This window comes from Musa acuminata, chromosome BXJ2-8, assembly GCF_036884655.1.
Source record: "Musa acuminata AAA Group cultivar baxijiao chromosome BXJ2-8, Cavendish_Baxijiao_AAA, whole genome shotgun sequence".
NCBI classification, from domain to species: Eukaryota; Viridiplantae; Streptophyta; class Magnoliopsida; order Zingiberales; family Musaceae; genus Musa; species Musa acuminata.
The window spans coordinates 10500286-10512521 of record NC_088345.1 but is presented as its reverse complement, the minus strand read 5'-3'; the positions used below and the strand labels follow the sequence as shown (position 1 = coordinate 10512521).

The 12236-nt window shown below is 43.8% G+C and overlaps 1 long non-coding RNA gene across 1 annotated transcript; it reads right to left on the bottom strand.

Moving 5' to 3' along the window:
* Nucleotides 1-245: 245 nt before the first annotated feature.
* LOC135618339 (uncharacterized) lies at nt 246-11510 on the bottom strand. The gene is made up of 3 exons (XR_010488979.1): nt 11253-11510; nt 10289-10381; nt 246-726 (listed from the first exon to the last, which is right to left on the bottom strand). It is a non-coding gene; the product is annotated as an uncharacterized LOC135618339 (long non-coding RNA).
* Nucleotides 11511-12236: the final 726 nt, after the last annotated feature.

The following is a 12236-nucleotide window of genomic DNA, read 5'->3' as shown; positions in this document are numbered from 1 at the left end:
CTAGCAGTACAATTATACGCGGTACAACCTGTGCACGAATTTAGTATAAATGTAGATATTGCAAGCACATGTGAATCCCTACATCTCCTTGGCAAACTATGTTGCCAAAATAATTCCTGTACTATTGCCTTCCTATGCACCGCACCGCACCGCACCCCACCTTTTTGAGTGAATACTGTTGCCGATATAACATTTTACAGGATAATAAAAATCGGTAATGATATTAACTTCAGAAAAAAACAAACGAAATGCCAAAGTAAATAAAAAATGCAAGACTAAATCTCGATTTAGTTTTCCTATTTTTACCAACTTCTACCAAATGATCGAATTACTTTGAACAACAAATAAAAAAAAAAAATCTAAAACACTAGTATGATGCAAATGTACTTAAGTCGCTTTTCTTATTTTAAAGGGTTTGAAATCTCCTCTGATGAAAACTAAAAATAAAAGATTATATATACAATGGGATAACTTACCGAGACCTATTTTGAGTCATTTGTACATAACATCTCCTGTACTTTGCTGATGCTCGCGATACACTGTTTGTAATTTACAAAAAAGTTCCACCGCCGATATATCTTTTCTACAATACCTACCAACCCCACTACGAACTGCAACGCAGAGGGTCCCAGAGGCAGGTGGAACGCCCCAAAGCAGTGGCACTGCGATGGTCATAACGAGCTTCTTCTGCAACCCTCCGCTGCTCACTTTCTCTGCCGCGACAACCTGCAAAAGGACGTTTCTTAAGTTAAGCAAACGCCTCTGCTAAAAAAACTGAAAGGAAACTAAATCAAGAAATTATGAGGTGTCAAACGCTTGGATGCTAGATTTTCTATCCCTGATCAGCTAAAGCATACCAATAATGAACACGAAAATAATGACAAAAGGCAAAGGGTCGTGACGAGAGGAGACCATAAGAATTTTGGTAACCAGATTTTCAACCTAGATCAGCCATGCAAAACAAAAACACAAAATGACAATACAAAGCCTCGTTACTGTTCAAAACAGTATTTTCAATAGTCGCTGGAGCGCTCGCCTAGGCGCCCAGGCGAGGCGAGGCGAGGCCCGAGCATCTCGTAACAAGTTTGGGTAAGGCGATTCGATGAAGCACCACTCGGGCACATGCCTCAACCCAGGTGTTGGGGGATCAGGCATGTGCCCGAGCCGAATAAATCATGGGTTTGGTTGGGCTTTGATTGGGTTCAATCAATTGGACATAGTTGGCTCAACTGAACCAACTAATCAACAACTCACCCTCCCCCCTCCGCGCTCGACCTAATGAAGAATCTAGCGGAAGAAACCCAACGGCAAGCCTCCGTCGCCATACTGTCACGGACTTAACTGAAATTGCCTAAGTCGTAAGGCACCATTGCGGCAAAGTCATGAACTTAGTTGCGGTTGCCTAAGTTGTGAAGCACCCTTGCACTAACTCCTCGGACTTAGCTAGGATTGCCTAAGTCATGAGGCGCCCTTGCGACATATGCGTCCACAAAGGTTCAGCCTAGTTGCAACCTCGTACAGGTCTCGAAGGACCTGTAAAACAGAAAGTTAATTAGATTAAAAACGAGCGATGGACAAGTCCCGACGTCTCGTGAAGAGGGAAGATTTACAAGCAATTTAACAAGCACCTTGAGTGCAAGAGAGAAAAGAGACGAAGGAGAAAACAATACTTTAAAAGGTAGAACGAACAGTTGCAAGTCTACAAACAACTGCTCACCGGGTGCGGGTGCGAAGGCAAGTTCCCGTCAAGTTAACGTGCGAACTTATGAAGATTTTTCAACACATGACAATATACCTAAGCCCCATCTAGCCCTGTGCCACCCAGGGGGTTCTAAGGTGCTGAGATGGCTGGCATTTTGGTGTGCAACTGTGGCTTGCAGAAAACAAACCGTGGCACGCGAAAACGGAGCCATTTTGGGGCATTTCGACCCGGCGCGACGAGCGATCGCACTGCAGCGTTGCACCCTGTTCGAGCATGCATTTTTACAAGCAAAAACACACAACCAAGGCAAAACAGGCTACAATGTCTTTGTACAAGCATACAAAAGCGACGAAGGGTTCGTTGAACGAAGTTGTTGCGAGTGCGCGACGACCGTTCGTGACATTCTCCCCCACTTAAACTGTCGACGCCCTCGTCGACGCTTGTTGGTTGTTGTTGATGATTGCTTCTTCTTGTCGTAGGGCATTTTCGGGCTCTCAACTGGCTTCGGTTCGGGGAAGCTTTTGCCACTTCACTAAGTACTCGGTCTGCTCAACTCCATTGGGTAGCTTTATCTTGCGATCCGCTAAAATGATTTCAACTCGCTTTTCGTATGAGGCTCCGGTGGGGGGTAGCCGAGTTGGAACACTTCGGGAAGCATCTTACGGATCTAAGTGGTTGGCTTTCAAGTTGCTGGCATGAAAAACATTGTGAATTTTGAGCCATACCGACAGTTGCAACTTGTAGGAGACGTTGCCCACCCTACTGATAATTGGGAAGGGCCCTTCGTACTTGTGCACCAATCATTTATGTACTTTATTCCTAAAGAATCAGAGTGATGCTGGTTGGAGCTTTACCAACACCAAATCATCGACTTTGAACTCCTGCGGTCACCTTTGCAAGTCTGCCCACTTCTTCATCTTTTTGGCCACATTCTCTAAGTAAGCCCACACAATATCTGCATTTCAGTGCCATTCTTTTGCAAAGTGATATACTGACGGACTACTCCCAGTATATCCAATAGCTAAGGTGTGAGGAGTTGACGGTTGTTATCCTGTAATGATCTGTAAGGGGCTCTTGTTAGACGCAGAGCTATGCTACAAGTTGTAGGAGAATTGGGCTATGTCCAACAGCTTCACCCAATCTCGTTGGTTGGCACTCACGTAGTGCCGAAGATATTGCTAAAGGAGGGAGTTTATTCTTTCAGTTTGGCCATCCGTCTAGGAGTGGAGGCTTGTGGAGAAGTATAACTTAGACCCCAATGATTTGAATAGCTCGGTCCAGAATCGTCCCAAGAACCAAGCGTCTCGATCACTGATGATATTGTGTGAGACTCCCCAATACTTCACCACATTTTTCATCATCAGCTTGGCCGCCTCCTATGCTGAATAGTGTAGGGGTGCAGCAATGAAAGTTACATACATTAAAAATCGATCGACCACCACGAGTATCGATCCGAGTCCCCCTACTGCCGGCAACCTTGATATGAAGTTCAAGGAAATGCTCTCCCATGACCTTTCTGGTATGGGTAATTGTTCTAAAAGTCCCACCGGCTTCCGCTGTTCCATCTTGTCTTGTTGGCAAGTGAGGTATGTTCGAACATATTCCTCCACATCAGTCCCCATCTTCAGCCAGTAGAAGACCCTCTCCACAAGAGCCAAGGTTCTGTGAATACTTGGATGTCCAGCCCAAAGGGAATCGTGACACTCTCTTAAGAGTTCACGCCTTAAATTGTCCACTCGATGAACACAAACCCTATTACCTTTTGTGCAAACGAGTCTCTCCTGAACCCAAAATCGTCGTGTCTTGCCTTTTTTGATGAGCTACATCAAGGTTACTATCTGGGGATCACTGTACAGTCCATCCCTGATCCTGGAAAGGAAGTTGGAGTGAAACTAACTTACTTGGCCTCTGCCCTCCAACTGCACGACATTCACTTGCTCCACTTTTCGGCTCAATGCATCGACCATGACATTTGCTTTTCCGGGCTTGTACTTCATTGCCATATCAGCCTGGAAATCCTGTCATCGTGCTTGCTTTGGGGAGAGTTTCTTTTGAGTTTGGAAATAGCTCAAAGAGATTTTGTCTGTCGTCAGCACAAATCGCGATCCAAGAAGGTAGTGCCGTCAAACTCGTAGACAGTGGACCACCGCCATCATCTCCTTCTCGTGCACCAGATACTGTCGCTCGGTCTCATTGAGCTTACGACTCTCGTAGGCCATCAGGTGACCCTCCTGCATGAGTACTCCTCCAATAGCGAAGTCTGAAGCATCTGTATGGACTTCGAAGGGCTTCCCATAGTCTGACAATTTGAGCACCGGTTTTTCCAACACAGTAGCCTTCAGATCTTGGAATGCAGCTTTACATTTATTAGACCACCTCCAAGGCTCCTCCTTCAGCAACTCCTTGCTATAAAGCGCCGATAGTAGTTGATGAAGCCAAGGAAGGATCTCAGCTCTGACACCTTCTTTGGAGTTCGCCATTCCGCAATAACTTGCACCTTTGATTTGTCCATCCGAATGGAGCCATCACCGATTCGATGCCCCAAGAATAAGATCTCCGTTTAAGCAAAGTAGCACTTCTCCCTTTTCACGAACAAAGTATTCTCCCTGAGAACCTTGAAAATTGTCCGAAGGTGTTCGACATGCCCCTCGAGCGTTTGGCTATGGACGACGATATCATCCAAGTAGACGACCACAAACTTATCAAAATACTCTTTGAATAGTTGGTTCATAAGAGTGCAGAACGTGGCCGGAGTATTGGTTAAGCCGAAAGGCATCACCAAGAACTCAAACGCTCCATACCTGGTCACGCAGGTAGCATTCGTTTCGTCGCCTTCAGCAATGCACACTTGCTACTACCCTGACCGGAGGTCAAGTTTGGAGAAATACTTGGCTTTGCCCAATTGGTCGAACAAGTCCGCGTTGAGTAAGATGGGATACTTGTTCTTCACCGTCACTTTATTGAGGGCTCGATAATCGACGCATAGTCGGAGGCTCCCATCTTGTTTCTTTTGGAAGAAACTGGAGCTTCGAATTGTACTTTAGAGCTACGGATGAGACCATCGCTTAGCACTTCATATAACTGCTCTTTGAGCTCTGCCAGCTCTGGAGGGGACGTGCGATAGGGTGGTCTCGCTGGAGGCTTCACTCCTGGCTCCAGCTCGATATGATGATCCACGCCTTTGCGTGGTGGCAGAGTCTTCGACAACTCGGGTGGCATAACGTCTGTGAACTCCTTTAGAACATTCACCACCACAGTAGGTTCATGAATAACCTCCTCATCGAGTGGCTCTAGCTTCACAGCGGCCACAAATGTTAATTCGCCTTTTCGTACCCCTTTCTTCAGTTGTAATGTCGATATCTGTTGGGGGCCCCTGGTTCCTCTCCAAGAGACGGGAACCACACAAGGGTCGTCACCTCCCATCATACACAGGGAGTTTAGGAACGACATTGACACCAACTTCATCGCGTGCATAAACTCCATTCCAAAAATCACTTGGAAGTCGTCCAATGGCACCGCCATCATGTTTGTGCTCCCGCTCCATGTTCCGATCTTGATGGGAACTCCCTTTGCCAGCCCGGAGATCCGCTTGGCCTTTGAATTCACCGTCTTCATCCGACTTGGGTTCTTCTCCAAGATTAGCCCAAGTTTCTTTGCTTCTCGATCGACAATAAAGTTGTGGGTAGCGCCCGTGTCCACCATTGTACGAGTTGTTTGGCCATTGAGCTTAATATCCACGTACATCAACTCGCTACTCCCTGCTTTCAATGATTTTGCCTTCATGTTCTCACCCACTTGACCCCGCAATGCATTCAACAAACACATTGCTCCCATTCGGGGACCTTGCGACTCCTTATCGTCGTTATTGGATTCTGAACTGCTTGAACTGAGGGCGACAGCCTTGCCCTTGTCTGATTTGGGGGGGGGGTGGATTGAAGCTGTTAAAGCATTGAGTGCTTGTTTCTGTGGGCACTCCCTCACCATGTGCGGCCCTCCGCACAAGAAGCATCCATCAGGTTTTGGGGCTTTGCCTTTTGAGCTTGGCCCTTTGTGGGAACTCTTCTTCATTTGTTCACCCTCGGGCTCCTTCACTCGAGAATATTTTCGAGGGTGATTTCCTAAAGAATGTTTCCTTTTTCCCTAGTCCTCCGAGGAAACAAAGTTAGTGAGCCTTTTTGCGGCCGCAATTGCCCTGATCACATCGGTGACATTCCTTCGATGTAATTCTTGTTGAGCCCATGGTTTTAGGCCATTGAGGTAGCTAAACAGCTTTTCCTTCTCGGACATGTCCTGTATGTCCAGTATTAGCGCAGAAAATTGCTTCATGTAGTCTTGGATGTAAGTACTTTGGCGAAGTTGTCTCAACTTCCTCCTTGCGACAAACTCCATGTTCTCGGGTAGGAACTGAATTCTCAACTCCCGCTTTAAGTCCTCTCATGTGTCCACTCGACATCGACCTTGGTGGATCTCCTCCCAACGGGTTTTCAACCAAAGTTTTGCATCCCCGTTCAGATACATGGTTGCTATTGAAACTGTTCCATGTTAAACAAGAAATTTTCGAGCTCTTTTGCGTCCCTAGTACCTCCATAGCAATGAGGCTCAGGTTCCCTCAAGTTTTGTGGCGGCACAACACGGGTGTTGTTCCCTCCCACATTTAGTGCCCTTGTGAGCGTTGTCACTCTGGAAGTGAGTTCTGCCATGACTTCGTGCAAATGTTGCACAGAGTCTTTGGTATCATCCGTCAGTCGATCGACTAGGGCCTCAACCTTGTCAATTCGGGATTCAGCTTCTTCTTACGAGCTCTCTACTCCAAGAAGCCTTCGTTGGCCTTGGTAGAGTTCCTTTAAGCTCGCTTCAAGAACATCCAAGCGGGTTTCCGCCGCTGTGAGTCTCTCCTTATGGCTCTTCTTCCGGTTGGCGCTCCAGATTGTGCCTCCTCCGCTCGCGGAGAGTAGCCAACTTCTCGCTCATCATGTTCGCTACCATGATCCTCCAACGCGACTCCACCAACATGAGAGCGAGTTTGCACTTGCAGCCCACTTGCGGCTGCTTGGGGCAATGGTCCGGCTTGCCTCGCCTTGCTCGATTTGCCACGGTGCTTAGCCATGGCGAGATTGCGAAGTTTCTTCGCTGCTTACTCGAATTACTTGCCCACTCACTGGAATTGCCTAAGTCGTGAGGCACCCTTGCGGCAAAGTCACGAACTTAGTTATAGTTGCCTAAGTCTTGAAGCACCCTTGCACTAACTCCTCGGACTTAGTTGGGATTGCTTAAGTCATGAGGCGCCCTTGCGACATATGCGTCCGCAAAGGTTCAGCCTAGTTGCAACCTCGTACAAGTCCCCAAGGAACTGTAAAACAGAAAGTTGATTAGATTGAAAATGAGCGACGAACAAGTCCTGACGTCTTGCGAAGAGGGAAGCTTTACAAGCAATTCAGCAAGCACCTTGTGTGCAAGAGAAAAAAAAGAGGAAGGAGAAAACAAGGACTCTAGAAGGTGGAACGAACAGTTGCAAGTCCACAAACAACTGCTTACCGGGTGCCGAGCGCGAAGGCAAGTTCCCGTCAAGTTAATGTGTGAACTTGTGAAGATTTTTCAATGCCCGATAATATACCGAAGCCCCATCCAGCCCTGTGCTACCCAGGGGGTTCCAGGGTGCTGAGATGGCTGACATTTTGGTGTGCTGCTGCGGCTTACAGAAAACAAGCCGTGGCACACGTGAAAACGGAGCCATTTTGGGGCATTTCGGCCTGGTGCGACGAGCGATCGCACTGCAGCATTGCAACCTGTTCGAACATGCATTTTTACAAGCAAAAACATAAAACCAAGGCAAAACAGGCTGCCATGTCTCTGTACAAGCATGCAAAAGCGACGAACGGTTCGTTGAACAAAGTTGTTGCTAGTGCGCGACGACTGTTCGTGACAATACGCCACCGACTGCAACATCTTCCTTTGGCTTATGCCTTTGATTGCAAGCCTCCTCCGCCCTCCGCTGTTGTGTGCAGCGTCTTCCTTCGGCTTACGTCGTTTACCATGAGCCTTCTTCGCCCTATGCCGTCATGTGTAGTGCCTTCCTTTGGCTTACATTATCGATCACAAGCCTTCTCCGTCCTACGCTGTTGTGTAAAGCTTCGTTTCTCCACCTTATGTAGCTTACATCATCGATCAGCTTTGTTCCTCCATCGGTTACCACCTTCCTCCACCCTAAGCACCAATGCAATCACGTGAACCATACTTGAGTCGAAGAATACAACTGTCCTCCACCATGCACTATCGCCTTCCTCGATGCCATACTCGATAGTCTTTTGCCAACTGGTTACTTCTCCGTCTCCCATCTTTGTTAAATGATCTCCTATTTCATGCTCGCTTCTGCACTTTGTTTAACGATCTCCAATTTCCTAGACTTTGTTGTTAGGAACTTATGAACACTACTAAATGGGTACACTATTAGGAGTTAGGACATATAGTACACTGTTTAGGTAGATAAACACAGGGTTTGTTGTACCGGTGCGTATTGCTTAGTATGGACAATACATATCAGCCTGATAGAATACCAATACTCAAACTATCCTCTATCGGGCGGTTTTGGTCACTTGACCTCGTATCAGCGAAACAAGGTCTGTACTAGTTGGTAACGATCGGATTTCTACCGTTACCGATCAAGGGTTGAGATTGCCCTATTTCAAATGGTTAATTTGACCCTTTCCTCCCTCCTCTTTCAACTCATTTCACTCTCAATCTCTTAAACTCTCTTAAACCCTTATTCACTCACATCTATCTCTTATTCTCACATTTTCACTCTCTTAAACTCAACAAGGCCACAATTTGTATATTGGATCAGTTTAGGAAGCTAATTTGGGCGGATTAAGAATGTATTCTCTTTCTAGATCTTTATTGATTTATGAGATAATTAAACCTATTCTTGTGGTGTATGACTTAATGTCTAATATGTTATTTGATATATTTTTTATGGTAGAATAGTATTAATTATGGAGTAATTACAGTCTTTAATGCTGTGATTAGTGTGTTTAATATTGATTTTTTAAAATTAGACATTTAAGAGGTCAAATCTTTATATTTCATGTATATTAAAGATTGGATTATATGTTTGTGATAGTATAATAGGTTTAATGAGGTTTTAATTAAGTTTTTTAATGTTATGATTAATGATTTTAATAATGAGCAATTTGAGGGTGGTGCATAAACCGTGTAATATCTTATACATACAATCCAAGATTCTGATCATGGAGCTCGACGAAGTACTGATAAAGTTTATGCACGAAAGGGGAAGGGGAAGCCAGTGGACGATTTTGAGCAGATGCAACAGAGCCTACACGACATAGATACAGAGCGTAGCTCATCGTATTCACAATCGTCATATTATGGAGAATCTTACGATAACAATAGTATGATGATAGTTGGTCATACTTCTTCGAGCAACAATACGATGATCGAACTTACGATATGGAGTAGCAGATCAGTAACAAAAGTAGAAGTTATTAAATTCTCTATACTCTGCACCATTACATGCCACATTTGTCCTTGCCCCAGGAGTCGCCTCGAACATGTGGTTCACGATGATCAGACTACGACCATCATCACATTGATGAACCAATGGCATACAGTGTATCGGTATACTATGTTGTGGGATCAATTTCAGGATTGGGTTCGACAAACATATCATATTGATATATAGATATATAGGATCGAGGATCCCGATCCACCGACAAACATAACAATTCAAATGATTTTTTTGTAGATAATTCAATATTAACGGAAAGACAATCCGGAACGTACCACAAAGCTACTCCTCAAAGCCCGAAAAAGATATGTGACACTATTCTTTCCTAATTTATATTATTTTTGTTAAAATTATACTAAATTTATATTTATTTCTAACTTAAAAACCCTAATCTAACTTTTTTTTAATTTTCAAGTATTTTTTGATTTTTTATTATTTTGGGCATACCGTCGATACGCCTTAGTATATACAGTACCGAGTAGGGCTTGATACACTGGTATAGATCGAAATTGCAATCCTTAGATAAATAGGTATATATTCTTTTGTATTTTAATATTTGGGAGCATTTGGCTTCGCTAGGGCGAGGTCACACGGTAACACCTTTTGACGTCTTACACTAGTCCACGATAAAACATGGTCAATCTAAGAACGTATAAACAAAAGACTTGAGAGACTTTTGATGTGGCAAAGTAGTATCCAAATAGTTGACTGAGAGAAAATATTTTCTTTTACTCAACAAACAAACTTCCTAGAGATGTATTTACCCGGTATGCTTTTAAATGGCAAAAATATCAAATCCAGTCAAAGTGAATATTAGCAGGATTAAGAGATACCAGCCAGAAAAAAAAAATGCCCATAACACACCACAAGGTAAATGTCTAGAGAAGCAATTATTTTATTGTCTATAACAGATGCTGGAGAATAGAACAGTACACTCTAAGCAGGCACTGTATGTATTAATTAAACTTAGATACTCAACACTATTAACCCAATAATTAAAACAAAAGAATTCATAAATATGAATAAATGCCAAAAAAAGTCTTGTAACAAAGTTTTGCCATTACTTTCATAAAAGGAATTCGATGAGGAACGAAGGATCCTCCTATCTGAATAAGCTCTTCAGAAGTGAAAAGGGTGATTCTATCTTCAGGAACCCACTGAATGGGTGAAAAATGCATCCATACATAAAATAAAAAGAATTAAACTCAAATAAAGACACAAACATAAAGTTACTGACCAGTAAAAGAGTGACTGAGATGGATCAGATAAAACAGACTTTGGAAGCACAAAATAAAAAAAAAAAGCACTTTAGTCACGAGACAATTATAAAAGTGGAGCAGCATCAGAGTTTTATAAAAAAATTTCCAAGGGATAGTAAGTAAATAATTCAATACACGATAGACAGATAAATTTCTGAAACAACTTAATAATTTGACACACACAAGATGGATGACCAGCAGAAAATTCAATGAAATGGGCATCATCTCACAAACTGTGAAGCTATAGTTGACAAAAAGCACCATAATCATCAGAACAACTAAATAAGCCCCCCAAAAACGTTTTTGTGTCTGTGATACCCTAAATGCCCATAAAAATAACAAGAGCGGTATGATGTTTGCAATTCCAATGACTACACATTATTGTTTCAAAGAGTAACATACATATAGTCATTGACCAAACACAATAATGAACAAGACTAGTGCCATCCACACCAGAATAGATGGCGTTTTCCAAGCTCACAAGCAAATGCAAATGCAAATGCTGCAGGACAGCTGTTTGATACATTACGTATATAATTGCTACGTGCAATCGCAACCAAGAGACGACAGCAGTTTGTATGATCGGAACCCTACCGCACAAATGGTTCCAAAATATGACGTCGCAGCACGGTACGATCGGAATTCTTGTTTCTCCAAACAATGATTAAAGAAAATGAAATTCGACATGATCATCCAAAATTCATCAAGAAACAACTGAAATGAAAACCCTAGAATTGTAAGATCAAGAAATCGTGAGGCGGCACTTGACCTTCGGAGAAGGGGAAGGATTCCCAGGAGTAAAGGCCCATAGGGATCGCCCCCGACGCGGCCACCTTCGAGAATCGAAGGGGACGGATTCCCAGAGTGCAGATGAATCCGCCATTCCAAATGCTTTTGATCCAAGAATCGAAGGGAGAGCAGGTAGACTGGCGGTGGCGAAAGGGAAGCAGCAACGTGGGCAATCGCGCGCTGCGACTGGGTCGGGTCACGTGGCCCCGGAGAGAGATCGTTTAGATGGAATGGAATCTCTCGCAGCAACGAAGACATTCTACGCCGTTTCGTACCTCTATGTTATTGGCAAGAGGCGGACCCTCTACAGCCGAGTGTCTCTGTTATCTGACAGGTAAGAACGCTCGGTAGTGTTGAAAGGGTAGCAAATGCAGCGGCCATTTTCCGAGGGTAAGTATTCTTGCGCAGAAGCAGGAAAGACAGATAGGAAGTCTGACCACCACAGTCTGCGAGTGCCGTCGTCCATATGAAATGCTTCTTTCATGTAGGAAAAGGGTCATCTTAATGACATCTGTCTACTTTACCCAGCGTCCGGTCAGATATAAAAGTGCAAGTAGTCCTGAATCAAGCCGGGATAAATAAATAAAATAAATTATTTTATCCTCGAAGACGATGTCACTCCCGATGAATTGTCTCTCCCTATCAATTTCTTTATCTTTTCCGTTACGTTTTGCTCTTTACGTTAGCTAGAAAAAGTCGGGATCCACATTTTCATTAGTCAATCAATCAATCAAAACAATTATAAAATGTGTTAACGAGATGAGAAAATAAAAATTATAATGATAAACTAATTTATTATATCGACAAAGTAAAATGTGACTTTTCACGTGATCAGCCCGAAACTTCTGCCGTCGAAAGATTCCTTGCCATCGCTTGGTAGGTAGTGAACAAAATAAAATAAAACTTGGTACTTATTAGGTGGTGTCCAAAACTTGTACTGGTAGAGAGATATATATCCATAGAA